This window comes from Mustela erminea, chromosome 10 (assembly GCF_009829155.1).
Source record: "Mustela erminea isolate mMusErm1 chromosome 10, mMusErm1.Pri, whole genome shotgun sequence".
NCBI lineage: Eukaryota > Metazoa > Chordata > Mammalia > Carnivora > Mustelidae > Mustela > Mustela erminea.
The window spans coordinates 14,291,766-14,311,889 of NC_045623.1; the positions used below are offsets into that span (position 1 = coordinate 14,291,766).

The window sequence follows — 20,124 nt, forward strand, 5'->3', positions numbered from 1 at the left end:
AATTTCAATAGTTCTCCCACTTCAAGTTTCAAAACGTCCGGTGGAAAGTTACCCAACAACCAGCTTTTCCTTGGTTTTTGGTGTAAAAGTTGCAGTAGGATGAAAAGGATAATTATCCATTTCAGGAGGTTGAGGCTTCATGAGGATGTCTGATTCTCTGACCACAGGACCAAAGGACACCTGATCCTCCAAAAGCAGAGGGGTTTGATGGTTGGAATGTGGTTGTTGGAAGCTTCCACGGCAGTTGGTAAAGGAGACACCAGTTGGACTGATGGAAGAGGTCCAGCAGGATGCACAGAATAGAAAAACGTCAGGTAGGGAAGCTTCTGGGAAAAGCAGTCACACTGGATGTCGGGCTTCCCTGTCCTGAGTGACAGCGAGCAGAAAGTGAAAGGGCTGGAGGAAAAGATCTAGGTCTCGGTCTGCATATGGACCACTCTGGAGCATGACACAGTGACGTGGGACAGGCCATTCACTCGGCGCTTTGTCCTCATTTGTGAAATGGAGGTAATTTGTATCTCCCAGGGTTGTTGTGAAGATCTGCAGAAGTGCTCTGTAAGCGGTTACATCTCTGAAAGATGCGAGTGATTAGCACCATGGGCACTTTCCCATGGGTTCTCTCGTCTGCCCACCCTCCACAGCCAATTATTGCGTTTACTGATTGTGTACAACTCAGGGGTCTTGTAAACTTTTATTTTGTTATAAAACTCAGAGCCTTTCCTCTTGACTGTCCCTCAGGGTCCAGAAAACTAAATCTGATCTAATCTGTGACTTACGGAGCTGTATTTGGCCTTTCAACAAATACTGTTTTTCAATGATTTCATGTGTGAATTTCTTAGCTCCCCAGATACACTGTAAGCTGCTTGTTGTTAAGAGCACAGACTTCAGGGATGCCTGGGTGGCTCAGTTGGTTAAGCAGCTACCTTCGGCTCAGGTCATGATCCCAGCATCCTGGGATTGAGTCCCACATCAGGCTCCTTGCTTGGCAGGGAGCCTGCTTCTCCCTCTGCCTCTGCCTGCCATTCTGTCTGCCTGTGCTCGCTCTCTCTCCCTCTTTCTGACAAATAAATAAAATCTTAAAAAAAAAAAAAAAAGAGCACAGACTTCAGAGTCCTTCAGTTCTGGGTTTAAATCTTGGCTTCCATACTTCCTTGAAGTGTAGGGCTTTTATGCAATCCCTTTAAGAGATTTAATCTCTTTAATCTTCTCATCCATGATATTGACATTGTGATGTCATTTGTAAAGTGTAGTGAGAATTAAGAGATAATGCATCTGAAGTTCCTAACCAGTACCTAGTACATGGTAAGAGCCCAATCAATGGTACCTTCTGAAACATAGCTGCTAGCACAACACTAGGTATTGGAACGGATTTTGCCAAAATGCTGCATTGAGAACTGGAAGTAAAGCAAAAGAAGCAATTAGTAACTCAAGGCCATTTTTGGCTGTAAATTCCCAGCTTATCAATAGGAACCAAAAGGGTATGGTTTCCTGACCCAGGCAGAAACTTACATGGTAATATAAAAGCGATTTATTTTCTTGGGTTGATAAGTGATAAATTTCACTTGAAATATGGCAGTGGGGGGCGCCTGGGTGGCTCAGTGGGTTGAGCTGCTGCCTTTGGCTCAGGTCATGATCTCAGGGTCCTGGGATCGAGTCCCGCATCGGGCTCTCTGCTCGGCAGGGAGCCTGCTTCTCTCTCTCTCTCTGCCTGCCTCTCCGACTACTTGTGATTTCTCTCTGTCAGGTAAATAAATAAAAAATCTTTAAAAAAAAAAAAAAAAAAAAGAAATATGGCAGTGGGTTTGGGTAGAGGACGGGGGGATTGGTGATATTAGTCCTGACAGGTTTGGTTGGTGGGATGGTTGTGGGACATGAGCGTGAGGCAGCATAGTTTTTTTAGTTTTATTTTTAATATATTTTTTAGATTTATTTACTTGAGAGACAAATAGAGCACACCTAGAGGGAGGGGCAGAGGGAGAGAGCAAATCCTGAAGCCGAATCCCAGTTAACGTGGAGCCTGTCGTGGGGCTCAACCCTCGGACCTCAAGGTCATGATCTGAGCCTAAACCAAGTGACCTAAGCCGGCCGTTTAACTGGCTAAGCCACCCAGGTGCCCTGAGGCAGCATAGTTTTGAGGCTATTTCCCAATTTCAAAGCCCCTGCCCCATTTTCACACTGTGTGTCTTGATTTTGTTCAAAAAATTTAATGGACATGAAGATAGATGTCTTATTATACATCACCAAAAATGGTTAGCATTTTATTTATTTGTTATTTGCTTTATTTATGCACACAAGCAACAGTTCTTAAACTACCTAATTCTTTGCTACATTGTACAAATCAAAGATGAGACCCGGTTTCTTTTTTCAGAGAGAGAGAGCCTACAAGTGTGGGGGATGGGATAGAGAGGTGCAGAGGGAGATGGGGAGAATCTTCAGCTGACTCCTTGCTGAGCACAGAGATTGACCTGGGGCTCAATCTGACAACCCTGAGCTCATGACCTGAGCCAAAATGAAGAGTCAGATACTTAACCAACTGAGCATCCCAGGCGCCCTAAGACATACTTCTTTATCTTATATTCTGGTATGGGAGTCAAACACATAATCACCTATACTGAAATGCTGAATGTGTTATTTTTAGTTCAGAGTGACATGGGGAATATTTTTCCTATCTTTGTAAGACTTTTTAAATAAGACATACATTGTCAGGCAGAATTAGATTTCCTCTCAGTCTTTGGAAGACATTATACTTGTCTATTTTGCCTTTAATCTTGGTATTGAGAAATCGGTCATCAGTGTAAATATCCTTCCTCTGTAGCTGATACCTTTTCGCTTTGACTAGTTTTACCATTTTCTCTCTGTTCACCCGTGGTTTTACCTCAATGTGTCTAGATTTGTATTTCTTTTACAAGGGATTCATTGTGATTGCCTAAGTTGAACATTTGTGTCTTTATCAGTTCTAGAAAATGATCTACCCTTATCATTTTTTCAAGTTTAAAAAATTTGTGGTAAAAGATACCTAACAAAATTTACCGTTTTAACCATTTTTATGTGTGTAATTCAGCAGCACTAAGTGTATTCCCATCATTGTATGACCATAACCACCATCCAGGTCCAGAACATTTTTTATTTTCTAAAATTCCGTACTCATTAAACCCTAACTCTCCCTCCCCCCAAGACCCTGACAATCACAATGCTATTTTCTGTCCCTTCAAATGAGACTATGCTAGGTACCTCATAAAACTGGAATCATACAGTATTTGTTCTTTCAGGACTGCTTTATTTCACCTAGCATAATATCCTCAAGATTCCTTCATATTGTAGCAGGTGTCAAAATTTCCCTCACTTGTAAAGCTGAGTAATACAATATTCTATTGTTTGTACATACCACATTTTGTTTTTCTATCCATCCATTGATGGGTACTTGGATTGTATTCCTGTCTTTGGGTTATTGTGAAGAATGCCTCTGTGAACACGAGTGTACAAACATCTATTTGAGTCCCTGCTTTCAATTCTTTTGACTATAGACCCAGAAATGGAATTGCTGGATCAGATAATTCTGTTTTTGATTTTTTAAAAAGATCTTTATTTATTTATTTGAGAGAGAAGAAGAGAAGGACAGAGGGAGAGGGAGAAGCTGAGCAGAGAGCCCCATGTGGGGCTCCATCCCAGGACCATGGGATCATGACCTGAGCTGAAGGCAGGTGCTTAACTGACTAAGCCACCCAGGCATCCCTGTTTTTGATTTTTTGAGGCACCACTATACTATTTTCCATAGTGGCGGCACCATATTACATTCATACCAGCAATGAACAAAGAATCCAATTTTTCCACATCCTCATCAACACTTGTGATAGGTTGGTTTGGTTTTCTTTCTTGATAATAGCCTTCCTAATGGGTATGATGTGGTATCACATTATGGTTTGGGTTTGCATTTTCCAAATGATTAATGATATCAACCATCTTTTCATATGCTTATTGGCCACTTGTATATCCTTAGACAAATGTCTATTCAAATTCTTTGTCCATTTTTTTAATAGCGGGTTTTTTTTTTTGTTACTGAGTTGTAGGACTTCCTTATCTATTCTAGATATTAATTCCTTATTAGATATAGGATATAGATATAGGATTAGGAATGGGATAACCCATTCCATGGGTTGCCTTTTTACTCTGTTGATGGTATCCTTTGATGCAGGAAAGTTTAAAGTTTTGATATAGTCCAACTGATATATTTTTTTCATTTGTTGCCTGTTTTTTGTGTCATATCCAAGATATCACTCCTTAATCCAATGGCATGAAGATTTTCCCCCCGTGTTTTCTTATAAGAGTTTTACACTTTTAGCTCATCCATTTAGAGTTTTGATCCACTCTGAGTTAATTTTTGTATATGGATTAAGGTTAAGAGTCCAACTTCATTTTTCTGCAATCCAACACCATTTGTTGAAAAGATCATTATTTCATGAAATACTGCCTCTTCTCATTTTTTTCTAGTCTCGCTCTTGGAAAGCTGAATAGACACAGATTTAGCTTTGTTACTTTGGCCTTTATGAGGTTTTTTGGTTTGTTTGTTTTGTCCTTCATGTTTCTTTCTTTCTTTTTTTTTTTTTTTAAGATTTATTTATTTGACAGAGACCCAGCAAGAGAGGGAACACAAGCAGGGGGAGAGGGAGAGGGAGAAGCCGGCTTTCCATGGAGCAGGAGGCCCAATATGGGGCTTGATCCCAGGACCCTGGGATCATGACTCGAGCCGAAGGCAGCCGCTCAACGACTGAGCCAATCAGACGCGCCCTGTCCTTCATGTTTCTTAATCTTTCTTTGTCTTTATCTTTGTGATATTAATTCTGTATACTTTCTTCAGCTTTGTTTTTCAGTTTAAAAATTCTTCTTCTGGGTCAGTCTATTATTTAATCTGTCCACTGAGTTTTAAATTCAATTATTACATTTGTTTCTTTTTTGAAAGGTCTATTTGGTTCTTTTCTACATAGGTCTGACCATTTTTTAGTTTCTTATTCTTATACTTCTAGTTAATTCTCCTAATTATAAACATACTATATAAATGTATTTAGTATTATGTAACCATTGCTACCTATACTTAAAGTCTTAGAAGGTGATTTCCCCCCTACATGTTGTTTCTGTGTGTCTCAGGGAATTTTGTGTCCTCATGTATTTTGTGATTTTTGATTGTGAGCTAACATTCTTTGGAACTTTGTGGGAGTTCTTAGAGGACTGAGTGGAGAGAATTTGTGGTTTCTTTGCCAGATGCTTGGGTACTACCAATCTTGGACCACTTGGAGTAAATATTTGACTGATTTGTTTGTTTTTGGAACATGGAGGAAATCTGAATTCAGGCCCCAAACTTATCTGGGGTCTCACATGTGGTTAAAAATTCACAAAGGAGATTTTGGATCCCGTACCAAATATCTCAACGGATATTATTATTTCTTACTATATTCTTTTGGGAGGTATGTGTGTGTCATTTTTTAACTATTCACTGAATGCGTAATCCTTTGCAATCCTTGAGAAATGTTTGGGTCTCAAATATTACTCTTGAACTCACTTGGACTCCAGACTTACTGTGCTGCCTCCAAGTGGCCACTAAAACAAATGCTATAGATTACCCTGTATCAGCAGACCATCTAGAATAGCCCCTCGCTTTAACATTCACCCTGCTTTTTGAGTTTGTGCTGTGGTTTCATCTTTGACCCTTGAATATCTTCTTCACTTTCTTGTGAAACAGAACGCTTTTTAAATTTTACCTGGTGGTTTATAGCAGAAAGGTTTCTCAGGTAAGAAATCCTCTGTAACATTATACACCACCCTGAGTCTCCACAGTGCTAAATTCTGTGACGTTTGTAACTTGATCTTTTATTTCTGTTTTATGCGTGTTATGTTAATTCTTATAATGAGTCTGTAAGATAGATATTATCATGATCATTAGCCCCTCCCCTTTTTTCTGAGAGAGAGTATCTGGAGGGAGGGGCAGAGGAAAAGGGAGAGAGAGAATCTCGAACAGGCTCTACACCCAGCTTGGAGCCAGATGTGGGTCTCAATCCCACGACTCTGAGACTAGGACCTGAACTAAAATCAAGAGTACTAGGACCTGAGCTAAAATCAGGAGTGGACGCCCAACAACTGAGCCACCCAAGAGCCTCAATCATTATTCCCACTTTAAAGGGAAGAAATGGAGGCATAAAAAAGTTGAATAATATTCCCAAGCTCACAAAGCCATTAAGTAGTAGGCATTTGGATCTGGGATCTCTGGCTTCAGTGCACATGCGCTTACCCCTTTAGTCAATCACATTCAGTTTCTGCCTTGTCCCCAGCTTCCTGCTTACAATTAGAATGAGGAGGCAATGCATACCCATATGGAACCCCTAAAAAACAATATTAGACAATAACATGTACTCAAATTCTATGTTATGTGTGCACGTTCTTAACTACTATAGATGTTCACAGAAACAATGGTCAATGGGGACTTTTTCTGTGGGACTTGAAACAGGTCTTGAGTGGATTCGAACTGACTAAGTGTGAGAAAAGGGAATGAGGGAGGAATTCCAAAGTGGAGGAGATAGGAACCCAATGTCAGAAGTAGAAATGAGCATGATACTATATGTTTTAAAAATCCTGGCCCATGAAGAAGGTCTTCCTCAGGATGAGATGGACAATTCAGTTGGAGAGGTATGGAGGAGGCTAAAAGCCAGATAAAGAAATTTAGATATCTAAGTAGAAATTAGGTTTCAGGAAGATACCTTTGTAACAGCATACTGGATGGAAGTTATAAAAAACTCTGAAGGATCTGACATTTTACCCTACCTGCAATCAACAAAGTTAGCCCTTTGCGGGGATGCTGGCAGAAGATACAAGACTCTGGAGTCAGAGACAAAGGACTTTATTATTTGTGGCACGAAAAGCAGCATGAGTTTCAGTTTCACATCCATTCTTCTTGCTCCTTGGGTCCCACAGAGGTGATGCAGAGTGAATGCTCTATTCTCCATGGAATGCTATCACAGCCAAGGAACCCCAAGCCTAAGAAACTCAAATCTTCTGTAGTAGTCTACAAGAGCCTCTGCCTGACTTTTGCTTGGAAGGAAATATTCTCTTTATTAAACTAGACAGTACACAAACCTGTTCTCTGCTCTAGAGGGAGACAGTCTGAAAATAGAGCCATCTGTGCCTCTGCTTGGAAGAGGGGAAGCAACATGAGAAACCTGGGAAAAATTGTTTCCCAGCAGAAGTAATCTGAAAAATAGCAATCCAAGTATGAGGTGTTTGGGATAGTTCATGTAAGTTCTACAAGATCAGAGATCTTACCTGTTACTATTGGCTGAATGATGGTGTCCCCTCCCCCCAAAATTATCTGTTGAAGCTCTCATCCCCAGTGGGTTGGTATTTGGAGGTGGATCTTTGGGGAGGTAATTACGTTGTGAAGGTAGAACCCTCCTGAATGGAATTCATGAATTTCCAAGAAGATGATGATCTCTCTGCCATGTGAGGATACAGAAGGAGGCTAAGTACAAAGCAAGAAGATAGCTCTCAACAGACATTGTATCTGCTGGCACCTTTATCTTGGGCTTCCCAGCCACCAGAACTGAGAGAGATAAATGTTTATTATTTTAGCCACCCAGTCTGTGGTAATTTGTTAAAGCAGTCCACATTGACTAAGACACCTGTGGTCAGACTTGTTCACTGCACAAGTCCTACAGATAAGTGTGTAACGGGCCTTTAATAAATATTTACTGTCTGGTAAATATTTAGTCTCTAACAATTTTTTAGCATTTGTTATGTGCCAGGCCCAGCACTTACCACTTGACAAGTATTAACACATTTAATCCTCATAACAACAGGTACTTTATAACCCCATGTTACAGATGGGATACACACAGACACACATGTAGAACTGTTCAGCAAAGTTGAAGGATACAGGATCAAGATATAAAAATCAGTTGTATTTCTGTGCACTAGCAATAAGCAATCCAAAACTGAAATTTAAAAAAAATTCCATTTACAATACCATCAGAAAGAATGAAATACTTAGGGATAGATTACTGTTAAGATGGCATCATTTCACTTCAAACCCACTAGTATGGCTAGTACCTAAAAGAAAGCCAAAACCCAGGAAAACGACACAAAATAACAAGTGTTGGTGAGGATCTGGAGCCCCTGAAACACTTGCGCACCATTGGTGGAAATGTAAGATGGTGCGGGCCATGGAAAACCATACCATGGCTCTTCAAAAATTAAAAAGAGAATCACCATTTGATCCAGCAATTTCACTTCTGGATATTTACCCCGAAGAACTGAAGGTAGGAACTCAAACAGTTGTTGGTACAAGCACGTTCACAGCAGCACTGTTTACAATAACCTGAAGCAACTCAGGTGTCCATCCCCAGATGGGTAAAAAGGTGTGGCATAGGCATGCAATGGACTATTTTTCAGTCTTAAAAAGTAAGGGAATTCTGATGCAACTTACAACATGGTCAAACTTTTGGGACATTGTGTTGAGTGAAATAAGCTAGTCACAGAAGGACAACTCTCTTTGATTCCACTTACATGAGGTACCTACAGTAATCAAATTCATGGATACAGAAAGTAGCATGGTGGTTGCCAGGGCTGGGCAGACAGAGGAAAAGAGAATAACGCTCGGTAATTGTGTGTTTCAGTTTTAGAAGATGAAAATAATTCTGCACATGGATAGTGAAGATAGCTATAAACAGTGTGAATTGCAAAATATGGTATGGCCATATAATAGAATGTTATTCAGCCTTGTAAAGGAAGTACTGATACATGCTATAACGTGGATGAATCTTAAAAACATTATACTAAGTGAAAGAATTCAGATACAAAAGGTCACATATTCCATTATTATGTTTATAGAAATGTCCAGAATGGTCAAATCTATAGAAACAGAATGTAGATTAATAGTTGCTAGGGAATGGGGGTAGGAGGGAATTGAGAAGTATGAGGTTTCTTTTTAGGGAGTTGGAAATGTTCTGGAATTAGATGGTTGTGATGTTTGCACAACACAGTGGATATACAGAAAGTTACTACATTGTACAAGTTACTACTTTAAAATTGATAAAGAGTGTCTGGATGCCTCAATTGGTTAAGCATCCAACTCCTGATTCCAGCTCAGGTCATGATCTCAGAGTTGTGAGATCGAGCCCCAAGTCGGGCTCCATGCTGAACATGGAGCCTGCTTAAGATTCTCTCTCTCTCCCTCTCCCTCTCCCTCAGCTCTTCCCCCTTCCCCAAATAATGTATTACACCTAAGTTCACATAGAACTTTAATTCCTTTCTTCTTCTCTTTTTCTTTCTTTTCTCCTCTCTCTCTCTCTCTTTCTTGTTCATCATAAAAAATACCCACTAAAACTACATTTAACAATTGGGTTACCAAAGAACTTATACTTCTGCTATGGGTATGGTTAGCAAAATTTCTTTAGAAATTTTCTAGATATTATAACCTCTTGGGGGAACCTACCAATAGATTTTTGATTTCAGTTTTCCCTTGCATTCCAAATCCTGGTTTTTGTGTTTTCTTTCATCAGGAGAAAACTGAGTTTGTGAAGGGATAGAAATACAGCTACACAGTTACTCACCTGTCATTTCAGAAGGCTGGCTGCAGTTCTCTCCAAGAATAAATCCCAAGGAGTTTCATGGTGAAATAAACAGAAATCTGCAAGTAATATTTTGGTAAGATATTATGGGAATCAATACTGTATTTATTCATGCCTGGTTAGCTCATCTTTATGAGTGGTCCGAGAATTTCCCTAGAGAATTAGGAATTTACAAGGATGCTCTCAGAGCTGCTAAAATCCAGAAAAATTTTTGTTTTTTCTTTCATCTTCTATGGTTACCAAAAGAAATATACATTATAAATTTCAAGTCGAAGAACTGGTCTTGTTGAGGACAAACACGTCTGGTATTGTAAATCTATGAGTAAGAGAAATTCTCCCTTCACTGCCTACGTCACAGATCAAGGGCATCCACATGGCTGTGTGGTATGATGTCTGTACTGCTGTAAATCAGATTTCCCCACCCTTAGGTGACTCTTCCAAAACTTCAGTTCTCTCTTCAAACTCTCTACCCAGCCCTCCACTTCCTCTCTTCAACAGCGCCGGCTATTTCATTAAATGAATAGAAGCCGCCAGGCAACTTCCTCCTGCTTCCGCCTCCCATTCACGCAGTCCTTCTGCCCACGTGGAAGGGAGCCACACAACCACTTCTCCTTTATCTGGCCTCTGCGCATCATCCCCAAGTTCAACGGCTATGTGAAGAAGGGAACACTGGCAGGAACATAAACCTCTTACATTAAAATTCACATCTTGCTTCTCCTCTACAGTTGTTTCTTTTGAAGGCAGTAGCCATTTTCCTGTCTCTTTCGATCTTGACTCACTGAATTTTTCAACCTCAACCAGACCCAGTTTTATTGTCATCCCTCACAGCAGCTTGAGACTCTCCATTTCTGTGTGTAGCTTCTGTGAGGCTCTTTTCCTCTAGGGGTCTTAGATTTTAAGACTCTTTTATGGGTCCCTTTTCCCCTGCCCATCCCCTGGAGGTTGAGTCCCTCAGAGTTCTGCCTTAGCTCATTGCTTTTCTCTTGATTTCCCCCTGGTTATTTCATTTATTTATGAGGCTATAGCCATCACGTATGTGTGGATGCCTGCGAAACATCTCTACTTGGAGATCCCGTAGGCACCTCAAATGTGGCAAATCCCAGATTGCCTCGCCTACAAATTTATCACTCCTTTTTCAGTTTGCCTGCAACTTATCTGATTTCAGTTCTCGCCTCACTGTACCAATCAGGATTCTGTTAGGGTGCTCATAGACAATTTCAGATCCCCTATATGGACCTTGCTAAGAATAAGAATGGAAAGCTCTGAGCTCATCATTTCCTTCTCTAAGTTCTTCAGCACACTTAGAAGCAACCAATCAATCCTATTATAGCTCATATTGTCACTAAAATATCCTACGGCAGCAGACTCTTGTTCACCCAAGCTTTACCTTTTATGGCAGAAGTTGGCAAACTAAGCCTCCCAGACCAAACCTGGCTTGTGCTCTGTCTTTGTAAATAGTTTGATCAGAACACAGTCACACCCATTCATATTCTTACTGTCTAATGGCTGCTTTTGAGTTACAACCACAGAGTTGAGCAGCTGTGGCTCACAAAGCCTATTATTTTTACTGTCACTTTCTTTTCAGAAAAGGTTTGCCAACCCCTATTCTATAGGCATTTGATTAAAGGTGACAAAGTCTGACAATCTGTGTAACTGCTTTTGCCACATAGAACTCTAGTGTCCTCTTTACCACTGGAACAGGGACCATTAGTAGTAGCTTTAAATCTAATAAAATCAGAGAATGCATTCCAGATAACCCAGAGCCTATTCAGAGAACTCATCCTTTAGGCCTTAGACCCTGAAACCCTGTCCAGCACTAAATTCTCCATCAGAGTTCAATCAGAGAACAAAACCACTCAAGATTTGACCTCATATCATTGTGAGATGTGGTTATATGGTCTCTGTGAAGTCATGTTCTCTGCGCCCGGTGCAGAGCATGAAGTTTGCAAGGCAGGGAATTAGGAACAGAAGGAGGAGATAAAGTGGGGGAGGAAGAACAGGAATGGGCTAGAAGCCAGGGCCTTGAGCTGAAGGCCCATGAAGATGGACTAGAACCTGTGTCAGTTTCTCATCACCTCCAGCCTCTGCAGGAGGGGCTGGCCTACTTTGCTATGGAGCTAGATACTGACCTGTCCCAGGAGTTGGAAAAGGTGAAGAAGATCCAGGAGGAGGTAGAGCAGCTGCAGGACTGGCTATGGCCCCACGCCAGGGAGATGAGCCAGTAGATAATTGACAATGAGCATGAGTTCCATCCATGCCTCCTGCTTCTGCACCAGCCTTACACATGTGAAAACATGGCAGCAGCTTCTCTTCTGCTTTCCAACCAGAAACATACAGAGAGTTCTGAGAAATAGTCATTTTAACCAAATTAACAAATTGCAAACCACCATAATCACATTCCCAAGTATTCCCAACTTTTTAATTGGATTATTCCAAATTTTGATTAAATTACTTAAAATTTCCAATTTATATTTTCTGTCTTTCTGTGTATCTCGAACGTATCTAGTCTCAAGTAATGACACCCTCTTCCCTACACTTCTAAAGCTGGGTACCTGGGTTCATTTCTTCCATCCTCACCATTAGTCACTCACCAAAAATGGCTCGTTTTAGGTCCTAAATATATTTCTAATGTGTGTGTTCTTCTTCAGCAGTGACCTAGCACTTCCCTAACCCAGGCTTTCCTCATCTTTCGGCTTTTTGTTATCACCACCTAGCCAGTCTCCCTGACTTTGATTTTGTCCCGGTGAAATTCATCCTTCTTTCTATCCTGTCTCAAGCACAAATTGAATTACATCCTCTATTCTCCCATTTACTACTCCAGAGTATTCTACTTGGTAGGAACAGGGGGATCTTGTGCATAGCTACGAGTAACTTGAGTAACTTTCTTGCTTTTCTGTGTTCGAAGGTGGGGTTTTTTTGGGGGGGGGGGGTGATAACATTTAAATAACATAAAACTTGTTATTTTAACCATTTTCCAGTGTACAGTCGTTCAGGAGCATGAAGTATACTTATATTGTTGTGAAACTGTTCCCACCATCCAACCCCAGAATTGTTTTCATCTTCCCATGCTGAAACTCTGTACCCATTAGAGACTCCCCAGCTCTTGGCAAGCATCATTCTACTTTCTGTCTATGAATTTGATTATTGACTACCCTAGGTACTTCATAGAAGTGGAATCACGCAGTATTTGTGGTTTTGTTTTCTTGTTTTATTTTTGTGCCTGCCTTACTTCACCCAGCATAATATCCTCAGAGCTTATCCTTGGTGTAGTCTTTGTCAGAATTTCCGTCCTTTTAAAAGCTGAATAATGGGGTGCCTGGGTGGCTCAGTCGTTAATCCTCTGCCTTCAGCTTGGGTCATGATCAGGGTCCTGGGATGCAGCCCGGAGCCAGCAGCAGGCTCCCTAGCTGGGTGGGAAGCCTGCGCCTCCCTCTCCCACTCCCCCTGCTGGTTTTCCCTCTCTTGCTGTGTCTCTTTCTGTCAAATAAATAAATAAAATCCTAAAAAATTATAATAATAAAAGCTGAATAAAATTCTGGGGGCACCTGGGTGGCTCAGTTAGTGAAGGCCATGATCTCAGGGTCCTAAGACAGAGCTCCCACTCCCTCCCCCACAACACCCGGTTCCCTGCTCAGCTGGGAGTCTGCCTGAGATTCTTTCTCTCTGCCCCTCCCCTTCTGCCCCTCCCCACCGCCCGCTGGCTGGAGCTCTCTAATATAAATAAATAAATGCATAAATAAATAAACGACATTTTTAAAGGCTGAGTAACATTCTGTTGTATGCCTACACCACATTTTGCTTCTCCATTTTTCTGTCAATTGACATCTGCATTGTTTCCATCTTCTGGCTGTTGTGGGTAATGCTGCCATGAACGTGACTGTACTCTTGAGTTTTTTCTTTCAGTTCCTTCCAGTATACCTGAAAGTGGCATCTTTGGATCATAGGTTAATTCTATCTTTAATTTGTTGAGTAACTGCCATACTATTCTCCGTACCCCCCCCCGCCCCACCCCCCGCACCCCCCCACCCCCCCACCCCCCCCACCCCCCCGTGGGGATTTCTCCCTTCTCCACATCCTCACAACCCTCTTTCATTCATCTGTTTGTTTCAGGAATACCATCCTTAATGGATGCAAACTGGTACCTCATTGTGGTTTTGATTTGCAATTCCCTACGGAGTAGTGATGTTGAGCATCTTTCTATGGGCTTAATGGCCATTTGTATATCTTCTTTGGAGAAATGACCATTCAGCTCAATTTGCCCATTTTTTAAATTGGTTGTTTTTCCATTGTTGGGGATTAGGAGATTAGGTATACTATGTATATGTCTCTATCTATCTCTTTATCTATCTATAATTTATTAACCTCCTATCAGATATATGATTCACAATTATTTTCTCCAGTTCCATGCTTGCCTTTTTACTCTGTTAATAGTGTCCTTTGATGCACAAAAGTTTTAAATTGTTTTTTAAAGTTTTAAATTTTGATCAAGTCCAAGTTACCTATTTTTTCTTTTGTTGCTTGTGCTTTTGATGTCATACCCAAGAAATCACTGCCACATCCAATGTCATGAAGCTTCTCTCTTGTGTTTTCTTCTAAGAGTTCTAGTTTTAGCCCTTATGTTTAGATCTTAGATCCATTTTGAGTCAATTTTTGTGTATAGTACAAGGTAAGTGTAACTTTATGTGTGAATATCCAGTTTTCCCAACACTTTCTATTGAAAAGACTGTCCTTTCCTCATTGAATGGTCTTCAAACTCTTGTCCAAAATCATTTACCTATATGTGGTTTACTTCTGGGCACTCCATTCAACTCCACTTACCTATATATTTGTCTTTTTTTTAAAATTTTTTATATATATATATATTTTTATATTTGTCTTTATATTAGGAACACACTGTTTCAATTATGGTAGCTTTGTAATAGGCTTTGAAATTAGGAAGTGTGATGCCTCTGATGAAGTTCTAGAATATAGGTGAGATTCGGTGGGCTGAGGTCTGCAGCCGATGACCAAGAAAGAATTCTTGAGACTCTTCCATGCAAAATGGTGGTTTATTAAAGCACAGGGACAGGACACGTGGGGCAGGAAGAGCTGCTGCCCTGGGGGTTGTGTGGGGTGGCAGGTTATGTACCCTGGAGTTGGGGGGATGTAAGGAAAAGGGAGATTTCAATAGAACTTTCATATGCTAAAGAGGGCCTACAAAGAAACAGAGGCCTTGCCATCGCCAAGGTCGTTTGCCCTCTAGCAAGGTATTAACATTAAGATGGGTGGGAGTCCTAAAGAATGTCACATACGTCCCACCCAGGAGTTGGGGTGGGGGAAAGTTGGAGGATGTCAGCTTTTGCTTTGTCCTCAGCCAGCCTCATCACCTCCACCATTTTTTTTAATTGGAATTTTTCTTTTTTTTTAAATTAACATATGAAGTATTATTTGCTTCAGGGGTACAGGTCTGTGATTCAGCAGTCTTACACAATTCGCAGCACTCAACCATAGCGCATACCCTCCCCAGTATCCATCACACAGCTACCCGATGCTTCCCACCCCCGCTCTACTGCAGGAACCCTCAGTTTGTTTCCTGAGATTGAGTCTCTTATGATTTTTCTCCCTCTCTGATTTTGTGTAGTTTCATATTTTCCTCTCTTCCCCTATGGTCCTCTGCCTTGTTTCTCAAATACCACATATCAGAGAGATCATATGATAATTGTCTTTCTCTGACTGGCTTATTTCGCTCAGCATAATACCCTCTAGTTCCATCCATGTTGTTGCAAATGGCAAGATTTCTCCAGCAGTTTTTTAAGATTGTTTTTGATATTTAGGGTTGTAGTTCCTAGTTTTCTTAAAAATAAATGAGTATTAATTTCATGATAATAAAACATTAAAAGGCAAGTTTAATAAAATATTATCTACCCAAACAGCTCCCTGCATAAACAAAGAAAAACTCATCGATGGGTCCTCCCCGTGTGCTGGACTCCTTAGCAGGCCATTCAAGGTTCTCCACATCCTGTCTTCTATAGCTTTACCCTTCCTTGTCTCACCTTTATCCCCACCTTCCACCTTGCGCTTCTTTGCCTAACTGCTTGCATTTCTTATCATCGTTCATCTCCTTATGCCACTGGACCTTTGCTTACACTGTTCCATCTGCCAAAAGCACCCTTCCTACTTTTTGGGAGTGACTCCTCCTTATTTTTCCTTTAGAAATTAGGTTATATGCCACCTTTTTCAAGAAGCTTTTCCCAAACCCCCATGCTGGGCTAACAACCCTCTCTTCTTAAGTTCCAGTGGTCCCAAGTCTATGCTGCTTGGTTCAGACATTATATATTTTTTAAAAGATTTTATTTATTTAAGGACATTATGCTTTTTTAAAAGATTTTATTTATTTATTTGAGAGAGAGTGAGAGAAAGCACGGGTGGGGAGAAGGTCAGAGGGAGAAGCAGACTTCCCATGGAGCTGGGAGTCCGATGTGGGACTTGATCCCAGGACTCCGAATCATGACCTGAGCTGAAGGCAGTGGCTTAACCAACTGAGCCACCCAGGTGCCCGAAGACATTATATTATATAGCACTTGCCTATAAGTTCTTCCAGATCAGAGACCAGATCTTCTCCCTTTTCTGTCTAACTTCCAGTGGCTACACAGAATCTTTGGCACATAGATTACATTTGTTAAAGTTAATTCAATAGAACCAAAAGGAATTTTGTTTCTCTAAGGCAAGTGCTTGTTGCTAAGGGTGGGATAGCACTGCTATTGGCAAAGGGAGGCCCAAGTGGGAAAAATTTTCCTGTATTGTTCCTGGGGATCAGGTTCACTGGGATGTAGAATATATAAAATTTTCCTGGGGAATATAAGTATCAGATGAATTCGATATCATAGATTGGGTAAATTCTCCTCTTGCCAAGTCACTATGCAGGGCATCTATTTGAACAAGTATTTACAGTTTAGGTCATTCCAAACGCTCGCAGGCAAAAATCCAATTCCTCTGTGATGTGGCAGTCCTTTCCTGGAGGAACGCCAGAGGTCCTGGGAACTTTTTTATTCTTCAGGGCCTTGAGATGGAAACATGCTTTCTTCAACCTTAGCTCTTTAATTCTTGAGACTTGTTTCCCCAAATGCATTCCAAGGATTGCAGAAGTTGCAATTATTTTGTAGACACCGTGGCTCTAAACCCAAAGGAGAGTCTGTGTGCTTGGCTTCCGGGACTTCAAAGATGAACCAAATGCATTTAGGGCACAGTAGGTAGTAGTGGGCGCCCACTACGTGGGGCCGGATGCCAGGAGGGCCAATTCAGCGGCCACAGCAAGAGACACACGCTCATCAGGAACTCCCTGCTCATGCCCTGCTCAGAACCATTAGTCAGACCCAGACATGGCGTGTCCAAGCAATGAACTTGATAAAATGCTTGAACTACACAGTTTGTGTAGCCATGCGAAGGGTGTGGGTGATGGACTTCCCAATGCCAATCCTCCTCCTATATTTGCTAAACTTGAGAGCAAGGAGTCACTGGGGTACAATATAGTTTTCTGCACGGTATCTTGTCTGTAATATGTAATTGATAAATGATTTCTAATTATTTGAAATCACGTGTCGATATCTTATTCAGAAGAACACACTGTGGTTTTTCAGTGAAATTTCTGTAGTTGTCTGCATGTTATAGGATTTTAATGGCATATCATCCAATGACATCATCCTGATATGCTCAATTTTGTGATGCAACCATTCTTTTAAAAATTGTGAAAATGACATATGAGCTGACAAATAGCAAATAAGCACGCTTTAATTCTAAATGCTTAGGTATTTAGGGGCAGGGCTTAAAGAAAATTAGAAGCCCATCTTGTAATAAGGACACGGCGGGGGTGGGTGGGAATCCCCTTGAAAAAATGAATATTAATTAAAATGGTCCAGCAACAAATGATCACATCTATTTTGGGTGCTTGGCTGGCTCAGTGGTAGAGCACACAACTCTTGATTTCAGGGTCGTGAGTTCAAGCCCCACCTTAGGCACTGATTTAAAAAAAAAAAAAAAAAGATGACATCTATTTTAATCCTGGTTACCATGGTCCCTGTGTGTTTCATGTTGTTAATTATATTGTTTTAATTTTCCTTAAAGTTTACTAATTCCAGATTAGATATGTCTTCCTTGGTCTTGGCAAAGTAGGCTGTTTCCCTCAGAAACAGTCCCTGTATTCCTCAGCATTTCCAAATGACTTCAAACTACCTTCTTTCTAATTCTGTGAAATCTCATGTCAAAAAAGGAAGGTTCCTCTTAAAGGAAGGAGAACTCTCTGGTGTCCTAGGACAGCTTGTCCCAGGGACAATTTTCAAAGTGCTGCTTACACTTGGAACCTCTTTGGCCTCAGTGACCAAGGGAAGTTTCCTCTTTAAGCAACAATGCTTTAAGGAATTTGTTTTTTGTGTCACAAGCGCCATTGACATCCCTGCCTACAATGCTGGAAGGTGAGCTCTGACGTCAGATTACCTTCAAGTGCTCAGCAAGTCTTCCTTGAGAGCCCACCGAGAACTCAGTGCTGTGCTGGGAACCATTCATTCATTCCGTGTGGAAATTTACAGAGCCCCTATGCTGGGCTGGACATTGGAACAAAAACCAAAAAGGACGGCTCCTGTGTTTGAACTTCTCAGCGTGCAGGCGAGGAGAGGGCTGAGGTACAGGGACGCATATAGCGATCGGAGCACTCTTGTGTTAGAACTCATCACCCAAGGTAACCCAAGAAGCCATTACTCTGGCGTTGAGGAAGAGGAAGAGGAACTTGAAGAGAATTCTTGATGCCATGCTTTGAAGGAGGAGGGGCTTTTTACCAGTTAAAGAAGAGTTAGGGGAGAACCATGGGGAAAGGAATTTGGATAGATAAGATGGTTGTGGGAAAACGTGAAAACCAAGGGGTGGAGTTTGGACCTGAATTGGTGGGTAATGGGAAGCCGTCAACCATGGATTGAGGCGCAGAAGGACAGTGTGACCAGTTGAGCTGCTCAAGGAACATTCCTCAGACGTGACTTGTTGGAGACAAGAGAGGTCGGCCTGGAGGCAGCCAGGTAGCTCTTGCAGATGTTGATCTGTTGGAGGGAGGTAACGCCTGGGGATGAGATGACAGCAGAGGGAATGGAGAGCGAGCGGCAGAGCTTGGCTCGTGGTGGGAGACGAATTAATGTCTGTTGAGAGAAGATTTAAATGGCTAACTAATAGCACTGGATGTATCTAAAGGGAGCGAACGTAAAACATGACTCACTCTAAGAATCTGAGCCAACACGACAAGAAGAATGGCTTATCATTTCACTGACAGGGATGAGGAGTATGAGAGATGACGTGTGTTCAAAGAAAAAGAAATTAACTAGTCACTCTGCATTTCTGTAGGGGAGACTTTTGCCTCCTTCTGAGTATGGTACTTTGTATATAGCCATTATCACCAAGGGTTAATGGGAAGTTAATAATGCAAATAAACAGGGGAAACAAGGGCATGGCTCTTAGCCTCTCTGGGGTCCTAAGGTGGCCTGTCCTGGGGATACCTCGCAAAGGGCCGCCCCGGCCCTTGGCCTCTTTGGCCTTGGTTTCCGCATCTGAAAAATGCAGGAGCTAATCGGTGGCTAGCTAACACTCTTCCAGGGTTAAAAATCAGTGACTTTGTTCTTTCTGCTGATATTGGTATTCTTCCTCCTGTCAAACAACTTAGCAAATGAGCCTTAACTCCTCAGGCTTTAGTCCTTCCCTCTGAAGCCAGCAGAGGAAACTGATGTATGAAGTACAGAGAATGCAGAGGACTTCTCCGCTGAAGGGCTATTTCCCATTGCCAAAAATGGAAGTGGCGTTTGGAGTGTTGTTTTTGCCATGTCCCCTGGACTTAAATGGAACTGAATTCTCTTGCAAAGCTGGAGAGGAGAGGAGGGGGTGCCTTGACTGGGAGCTGGCTGGTAATCTACGCACTAGACGTCCAAGTTCAAATATGCTTTCAGAAAACTTCAGCTCATTTTTCTCCGCACACAATGGGACTGTTGTGTCTCTAGAAGCTGGGAGAAGGCAGCTGGATTTCTAGAGCCCCATGGCCCGCATCTTTCTGATTCCTTTTTGATTTTCTTCTTTTGGAGAAACACCCCACAGGACACATTGATCTGGAGAATAAAATACTGGCCAGTAATTGTCTTAAAGTCTAGAAAACATGAAGCGCATCTTGAATGGATGTTATCAGGCCTTCATGAGCTCTTGGCCTCAGTGAGTCATTCAGCAGTAGATGCAGTAGAGGCTTTCAGTAGAATGGGAGCATTAAATACTTCAATTTCACCTTGATGATTTGTCCTGCCTATTCCCACCCCTTTAGGTAGGTTAAGTCTCCAGACTGCTGGGTCCTTGTGCTATGTTATTGTAATTCTGACAACTACCCCATACAGGAATGTGTTGAAAAACGCCCATCTGATTTCAAAAGTCCAGAAGGATTCCTGTGCCTCCTGCTTATAGGATCTAATCAGATGGTCTCTGAAATGGCTCTGGCCCTCTTTTTGGGAAAAATATCTAA

The 20,124-nt window shown here is 41.5% G+C and overlaps 1 protein-coding gene across 2 annotated transcripts in view; it reads left to right on the forward strand.

Moving 5' to 3' along the window:
* The first annotated feature begins 261 nt into the window (after positions 1-261).
* The window catches only part of TMIGD3 (transmembrane and immunoglobulin domain containing 3), a 65,523-nt gene continuing 45,660 nt past the window's right edge, over positions 262-20,124 (forward strand). The window contains exon 1 of one of the 2 annotated variants that reach the window (XM_032360763.1): positions 262-314. The gene's annotated coding sequence lies outside the window, so the exon portion shown is untranslated. Of the gene's footprint in view, positions 315-9,604; positions 9,688-20,124 lie in introns of those variants that run through there. The other variant, XM_032360762.1, reaches the window with a different exon arrangement.